The sequence below is a fragment of the Corapipo altera genome, unplaced genomic scaffold (assembly GCF_003945725.1).
Source record: "Corapipo altera isolate COAL_440 unplaced genomic scaffold, ASM394572v1 23, whole genome shotgun sequence".
Classification (NCBI taxonomy): domain Eukaryota; kingdom Metazoa; phylum Chordata; class Aves; order Passeriformes; family Pipridae; genus Corapipo; species Corapipo altera.
In genome coordinates, this window is record NW_020884878.1 from 16,112,743 (window position 1) to 16,121,492 (window position 8,750).

Below are 8,750 nucleotides of genomic sequence, written 5' to 3' on the forward strand. Positions count from 1 at the left end.
AAGTGTCTTCTTTTCAGAGTTTTCTAAATGGCTTACTAGAAATGCTAGTTCTTACAAATCTCACCTCACTCTGCTCTAAGCCCTCCTGACATGCCATCTGTTCCACAGAGCATTCCTGCTGCAGCCATCACATGCCACTGTGCTTGCTCTGTACTGGCTGAACTTCATTATACTCATGTATGACACTCAACTCTTTTTACTAGGGAGAGTTTCTATTCTGTTCTGTATATTTTTTCCTTGGCTGCTAATAACTTATGGTATTCTATAAATGACAGAAAAGCTCATAACCATCTTGAGTAGAAGAGGAGATCAGCCAAGGAAAAAAATGAATTATATAGCACTTTTCTGAATGTTGATATAAACAGAAATGATGGTATGAAATAAATCAATAAATCATCTTGTAGTGCATTTCAAACACTTTTGTTTGCCACTGTGAGTAAGCACACTTCTTGACATGGGTCAGACCCGGGATAACATGGGATTTTCCTAAGAACTGATGTGTACAAGTTCTTTGTAAGCTTAACCTGCTACATCCTCCACCTCTAACACCCTTTCCTCCCAGCTCACCACCTTTTAATTCCCTCCTAGCATTGTGTTCATGGAAATACTGGAACAAAGATTATAGAACTCTGAAATTTCAGACAAGGAGAAACTTTGCCAACAATTTTACCTGGAAAAAAATGATTTTGAAAAAGAAAAGGTAAGGAATTGTCTTTATTTTAATCTAGAATTGCACAAACTAATTGGCCACTCTGGGGCATAGTTATTTGGCATAACATGTTGCTTTGGGAGCTGTTTCCAGGTACAGCATGGAGCAAATCAAGCCCTTTCTTGTTTCTGGGAGTTCCCTGTCCTTGCCATGGAATTGCATTAAGCAGTCAGAATGCTGTGGTCAGTGGCATAATTGGATTTGGTCCCGGAAATTATGGGAATTCAGCCAAAGCCTCTGAGGGAAAGAGAAAGGGCTCTGTAAACAGTTGTAATTGGGTCTGACTGGAAAAAAAAAGTCATTAATGGTGCTGTGACTTTTAAATTGCTAAAGGTGTTCTTATACTCTAATTCTCTCCCTAAATATCTGCATTGTGTCTCTATCGTTAACCCTATGTCTATATGGAAGACATAGTTCCTTTCAATTCCGTATTGAAGAGACAGGTTGAATCCTTACATTCTGCCTATACTTTTTTATCTCATTCCTTTAGTAGGAGAGGCAGCAATGCTGCCAGAAGGCAGAAGTTTTAAATATTTCTGCTACCCTGTAGGGCAGCTCCCCCTATATAACAGGAGAACCGTTGCAACTCCCCACTTCTACCATCACCCATCATCACTGTGGTTGTACGTAACTCTACTGATAACCAGGTTATATATCAGATATGTTGCCTGAATATTCTGAAAATACCTGAATTGTTCTCTGTGGAATATATATGACAGAGACAGCTGCAGAGGAAGGCAAGATATCCAAAGAAATCAATCACGTAGATACCTCTGTTGTGAAAGAAATAATTGGGAGACAGGAAGAACAGCTGGGTAGATGGGAAAACAGCTAACAGGGAATAAAACTGCAGCATTTTGGTAAGAGAATTAAAAAATGATTTGTGTATATCTGTATGCCTTAAAGAAATTCTTGATGTACAAGGAAACAGAATGATCAGGACTCATAGTTTTTCACTTTCTTCCTCAAGACAGTAAAAATTACTTCTTGGAGCCAGGATGGTGCTATCCCATTCTACAGCTGAGCCTGTGCACCATTAGGCAGGTTGGCCCACTTGCATCTCTGTGTTTCTTCAGTTGTTACACAGAGTAGTGATGTTTGCCACATTTTTGTCTTTTTGTCCCAGTGGATGGCAGCTGCAGCACCAGGGAATGACTTTATTGGAATGTCTTTTTTGTCAGTTGAGGCCTACAACGGGAGAGAGTGAAAAAAGAGGCATGAAGAATGACCTGTGTGCCTCAAAACTTGGCTGCTAGTTAATCTGATAAAATATATTGACTTTGTCTACAGACTTTGTTCTAGATAGAAATAAACAAGAGTCATGGTCTAAAATCTAAGGTGAAGACAGAGTTTTCTTCATATAAGAAGAAACTGAAGTGCAAGAACCACAGTGCAGCCCTACCCTGTCTATGTTGACTAATACCCAGTAGCAAAGGTACTCCAGAAAGGGGCTCTACTGATATGATTTAACTAAAAAAACCTTGTGTTAGACTTGGTGTGTAATATATCTAATGATCTGGAAAATACGTGTTGGATATTCTCCCTGAGGGCGGGAAGCTAGACACAGAAAGACAGCTGTATTTTTGAAAAGTCAAGATTATTGCTCAACTTTCACACAATCTGTACACATTAAAACTGACCTTGTCTTTTAACTATTGAAGAAAGTAAAAAATCAGTGGAGCTGGGGAATTACTTAAATAATGTAATACTTTTGAAGCCAGACCCATCCATATTTAGGAGGAAAAATGCAGTGGAAGCAATGCAATCAGAGAATTATTTTCTGTATAGCTTCAACTTGAGTTCTCACTCCAAATTCAGAGATAGACTTGTCTAAGTTTCCAGGTATGTCCTTGGCCTCATCGCACAGCATCTGAATGTATAAGAAGGCTTGGGAATCTTCATGATGCCTGTGAGGCAGGAAAAGTATTCTTGTTTTACTTTTGTTTTAAGGAGGAAAAGGAAGATATGTTAATTGCCAAAGGGCATACAAATATCTGTGCCAGAGCCAGGAAACAGGTACAAGTGTACCAGCCCAATGCCTGAACCAGCAGATTTTTTCTCAGTCCTATCTATTTATGCATTACATAGAGAAGTAAACGAGTAGTGTAAAGATTTCCTACTATATATTTGCTCAAAGCATAGATTTTTTACATAATTGCTGTGACATTATTGGAGCGGTCCTTGGTCAAACACACACCAAACTCATAACCTGGAAGTCTGTTTCAGTGCTGTAAGACATAGAGAGAAGTGGGTCTAATATCTTCTGTCTTGGCCCTGAGTCAGGGTCAAGAGGATATTTCCAATGGTTGCTTTTTCAACAAAGAACGTTCTGAAACCCCAGGCTGTGTGAACTGAGCAAATGCTCAGAGCACACACTTCTATAAGAAGCTTGTTTGCCTACTAAGCAATTCCCAGCAATGTCTTTGGCTGCAAGCTATTGTTATTTGTTTGTACTGTGGCAATGCCTAGAGGCTCCAGTCATGGATCAGGGCCCCATTGTGCTAGGTATTGTAGAGACACAACAAAAAGGTCTTTGTCATGCTCTTAAGTCAAATCTGAGGTGAGTCTGGGAAAAGAACTTTCCCAAATCCAAAGTTCTAGGGCTAACTTCTAAGCAGTTTACTGCTCTCTCCAGACTTTGGGTTTACCCTTGGTTTTCTCATCTGTATTGTTTATTCAACACAGATAATAAGTGAACTCTGAAAACAGAGTGGGAAATGGAGAAAAATCGATGTAGTTACTGATATTTGCCACTGACCTTTTAAACTAATAGCCAACCAGTGATTGACTGAGGTGCCTTGGGAACTTTGTTGCCATCTTGGGGTTGCTTCATCCCTCTCAGTGTTTTGTTGTGGTGACTAAAGTGTATCCTGAGGCAGAAATGACTCTTGCCAGAAAACCAGCTTTTTCTGTCCATATTTCAGATGTGTGTATTTCATTTGCTTCGTGCATATGCCATTGCCGGGGGTATCCACATGACAACAGGATTTTGCTCCTCAGGCATTCACCAGCTGCTGGCACTTGAAGTCACATTCCTTTCTGTATCACATCACATTTAGTTGCTGTGGATACTCTTGTGATGCCAAAAACAAAGGATTAGGATTTGCTGTAGCCCTTCCTCTTCTAGAACAAAAGGTTCTGCTTCTGAATGTCCTATCTGCAGTACAGGCAAGTGGAGCAGTGAGGGTCACTGAGGTGGGATAGTACTGAAGCTCCACAAAACCTGCCACCCTACATATATGGCAACTGGGTGCTTACCTCCCCAGAGGACTTTGGGTGGATTAAATAGGGAATTAAACTTGTAGTGAACTACTAAAGTGCAAATACCTACAAAACCATGTCAGATCCCACCTACCACATGCTCCCCTCACCCTATTTCTTCATCTTACCAGGAAATACTCCTCCATTGTTTCAGCACTTTGGCTTTTTATGTTTCCTGGATGTCCTCTTTACTCTTAAACTTAGAACGAGAATAAACTTTTCTAGATTTTGGAAAGCCTGGAAAGCCCCTCTTCTTCTGCTGGGAAATCACCCTGTAATGCAAGAAGAAGATGGTCTGAAGCTGTAGTTTAGATCTTTCTGACCCTCAAAAGCAGCTCTGTAGGAAATGATTCTATTTCAAAATCCACATTCAGCTAACAAAAGAAAAAAACTGTAATATTTCTGGCAAAATAGTAATGTTAAATATCATGTTTATTCTCAGAATAATTCAGCATTTAATACTCAAATCTTAGCTATTTTGATCTATATGCCTATTAATTAAATATCTTTATAACTAATTTTTTAATTTTTAAAAAAGTATTCCAATGCTCAAAATAAAAATGAAGTTAATAGATTTAGCCACTGCTGGTGGGCTTGTTTCATTCACCTTTTCTGCCATGGATTTTAAACTTGAGAGAACAGACATTTATCAGCTGAAACAAAGCCCTTTTTTCAGTTTCCTTTACTGTCTTCTGAGATGCATTCCAGACTTTCAAAGGAGCCACAATAAAGCTTTAATTTTCTATTTATATGCTCATACATTATTTTCATTCATATATCTATAACCAGACAAAGATCCTAAAAATTCACATAGAAGTATAATCACTTTGTTCTTCTTTTGGGATACTGACTCATAATAAAATAGATGCAGCTGAAAGACAAAAATGTGGCATTGAGACTGTACTGCTGCAGTAAGGGCAAAAAATGATGCAAACAGAAGTTCTAGGGTCAGCAAAACAGATTGAAATAGGAACTTCAAAAATCAGGTTAATGTCCTGGTGCATCCATGGATATCCTGTACCAATCACGTCAGTTACAGATAGTGTTTTATATTTTGGCTTCAAAATGGGAATAATTATTTTCCTGTATCAGAGCCTTTTGCGGGGAATAATACTTATTAGTGACAGTATCAAGAGAAACAAGAGGCTTAATTAGCCTCTCACTAGAGAACTGATACCTTCCTTAGAGCTAGAGACAAGAGGTGCTCAAGGCAACCAAAATTCAACCCTTTGCTGCTTATTTAATGAGTTAACTCAGAGTTGGTATTTGTTATGAATTGTACAGTTAAAGAATTTACTTTAGAAATGCCTTTTTGTTGAGTCTTGAATGTCTTGTCCAAAATGTCTCAGTTTTAACAAACTTTCAGAGAATTTGAGCCTGACCTGGATTCTGAACCTGGCCAGATGTAACACTGCCAGGCAGCATCTGCAGCTCTGGGTTAGGTAGCTGCAGGAACATTTCCAGGGTAGGGCTGTGCACTCCAGGTCTGCAGCCTGGCTGAGCTTCACCACCCTGTTGAAAGGGGTCTCAGGCTGCTACTGTGGAGCCAAGACTTACAGAGTTGGAAGTTTGGAAAAAGTTTTTTGGATCTACAGGGTAGGCCTGTGCCACCACTCCAGCACAAGCTGTAGGTAGGGACTCCCATGTTCCGGGACACAGTCCTTTCATGTCTTCTTGCTGTGGAGCCAGGGAAGCAGAAAGGAAAACAAAGTGTTAGATTTATTGTTTTATAAGTCCCTACCTTAAAGTAAACAATTTCCTTCTTGGGGACAAAATGTCCCTTAAATGAAAATATTGTATTTCTTATAAAAAACTCTTAATGCTGCTGAAATGTTAGAGATAATGAATGTAATCATTGCTTTTAAGGTGTCAGAAACGTATATGGTACTATCAAAACAAAGTATAGTCTACTTCAAACTGATCACACATAGCAAGTAACAATTGTGTCTAGAAGATTGTAACCATCTAAAGTTTTTAGAAATGTCTTTGTTTAAAAATAAGATTTACCCATGCATTTTTAAACAATTTAAAACTGTTACAAATTGGGTCAAAAGAAAATACATTTATATTATTTTATTTTTAGTCTCTTGTCTTCAGGAAGAGGATAGGCAATTTCCCTGAGTTCTCTGAAATATTTCTATTAAGCTCCAAGCTCTATTTATTCAAGTGATAATTTTCCATGTGTAACCTCAATTTTATTAGAAAGGAAAATTTCTATAACTTGACTCAGTCAGTCCCTATTTCATGTTGCACTGCAAAGGAAAACCAGCTGTTTTTACAGACATATCTCAAGCAAGGTGATCTGCCTTTCCATGTAACTCTTGCAAACACAGTGCTGCCACTTTTACAAAAAAATGGTAATGTGAAATAGTTACATTCTTGACATATATTTTAGGGTGTTACGAAATTAAAGTCTTAACCAAACTGAAAGTGGATTCTTAAAATAACTTGTAGAATTCAAGTATTCTGTAACATTTTTGATGTGGAAGATCTGCTAAGAGCATAGAATCATAGAATACTTTGAGTTGGAAGGAACCTTTAAAGGTCACTGCCTCTGCAGTGAACCCCATCCAAGCTGACCTTGAATGTTTCCAGGAATGGGACATCCACAGCTTCTCTGGGTAACCTATTACTCTCATAAAAAATTTTTCCTTATTTCTCGTCTGAATTTACCATCTTTTAGTTTAAAACCTGCTGCAACAATCCCTGCTTAAAGGCTGTTCCTATCTTTCTTATAAATCCCCTTTAATTATTGAAAGACTGCAGTAAGGTCTTCCTGAAGCCTTCTCTTTTCTGTGCTCAACAGCCCCAACTCTCTCAGCCTATCCTCATAGGAGAGGTGCACCAGCCTTCCAATCATTTTTGTGGCCCTCCTCTGGACTTGTGCCAACAGGTTCATGTCTTTCCTGTGCTGAGGATCCAGAGCTGGATGCAGCACTCCAGGTGGGGTCTCATGAGAGCAGAGTAGAGAGGTAGAATCATCTCCCTTGACCTGCTGGTCAGGATTCTTTTAATGCAGCCCAAGATGGCTTTCTGGGCTGCAAGTGCACACCATTTATTCTTGTCCAGCTTCTCATCCACCAGCTCCCCAATGTCCTTCTTTGCAGTATAGTAAATGATCTATCAAGGACAAAATATATTTGTTCTAAAATTTAAATTCACATATTTTTTCAAGCATTTTCCATTCCTTAACCTTAAAATTTGCCTGTACTACAGGGATTTATCATTAAAATTGGCCATAACAGGTCTGAAAGTCCTTGAATTCAGATAGCCAGAGGACATTAAGACTACTGTCCCTAGTAGGTTTCCAATGACTTCCAGATTCCTTGTCATGGGGCATCCCTGAATGTTTTCTGGACTATTAGATTTCAGAGCAACCCATCTATCTAGGTCAGCCTAGGCAAGCTAATGGCACTGCAAGTAACAATTTCATTCAGCACCTGCAAACTCAGAGAAGATGCTTTTAAAGGCAGCACAGAAAATGTGTTTTCCAGAACCATTTGTTTGTACTCTTGAGTTTGTGAGAAACCTAAGATATTGTTTTCAGTGTGACTCAGGCAAATATTATATTTGAAAAATATGAGATTTTCACTAATTCAAAGTCCTTCAATCTTTGTGAGTTTGCACACATCATTACACAAGTCATTGTTATAGCATACCATGGCTAGGCTTCGCAAGGGAAGATTTGGGAAGGGCTCTACCCACGTTTGTTACAAGCACGCTGTTGGCTAAAAAGGCCAATACGAGACAGGCACGTCCGGTTGCAAAAGGCACAGCAGAAAGACTCCTTAGGTGGTATATTCTGGAAGGCATGATTCTTTCTGCGTTGTCTTTTCTCCTCAAGAGTGATCCTGTGTGCTTTCTCAAAGGCATCAGCAGCGTTATAGATGGTGTGTATGTTATAGCATAATGTGTTAGAACATAATGTTTAGATAGAACAGTAATACTAAGGAAAATATAAAACAGGTTGCACTTTGGTAGATAGGACGGAGATCTGAAACTAGTAAATCTACTTATGATTGAACTCCTGCTGTAGTTTCAACTGGTAAACTGTCATTTTTGTGCATCATTTTGGCTGCTGCTCTGTGTACCTTCAATGAGCGAGGAAAAGACTCACAGCTTCTGCCTTTGGCTTGTCTTGCAGTCTGACTGTGGAGGACAGCTGGTGCATGGAGTGCTGCAGGCAGTCATTGGGCTCCCAGGCTGTGTGCACAGAGGGGACCATGTACTCTCACTGCAAGAAGACCATGGTCTGCACTGGAGAAGACAAGGGTTGCAATAATAAAATATAGATATAATGTTTATCTTCTTATGTGCTGGTTTAAAAGTTAACCAGCAGGGGAAACCAACCTAACTCAAAAGAGAGATTACAAATCAGAATAACAATTTAATAAAATAATACAATAAGTATGACCACACGGACAAGCAACCGGCCCTAACCCACAAAACCCAAATGTACAACCCAGCACCCCAGGGCACAAACAAAACGGTGCTCCCTGGGCCCCCCTGAGTCCAAAGCAAAGGGAGAGAGGAAAAACCTGCTGGTGGGAGAGCTGCTGCAGTCCGGCCAAAGTGGTGATTGCAGTTCAGTTGAGGGTGGTGGTCTCAGTCCGGCTGAGAGCGGTGAGCTGCAGTCCTCCTCTGGATCCCACGAGTGGTGGAAAGGTTCTGAAACTCCAGGTTTATATATTCTCCAGCTCAGGCAGCAATGCTTAGCCCCTCCCTCAGAGCAGGGAATTCCATAAAAGGATGCTCAATTCTTCCCTCAGAGTGGGGAATT

At 39.7% G+C, this 8,750-nt stretch overlaps 1 protein-coding gene across 1 annotated transcript in view; it reads left to right on the forward strand.

Annotated features, from left to right (window-relative positions):
• CEP128 (centrosomal protein 128) overlaps positions 1-8,265 on the forward strand; it is a 174,991-nt gene extending 166,726 nt beyond the window's left edge. The window contains exon 27 of the mRNA XM_027637630.1: positions 8,115-8,265. The gene's annotated coding sequence lies outside the window, so the exon portion shown is untranslated. The remainder of the gene's footprint in view (positions 1-8,114) is intronic.
• The last annotated feature ends 485 nt before the right edge of the window (positions 8,266-8,750 follow it).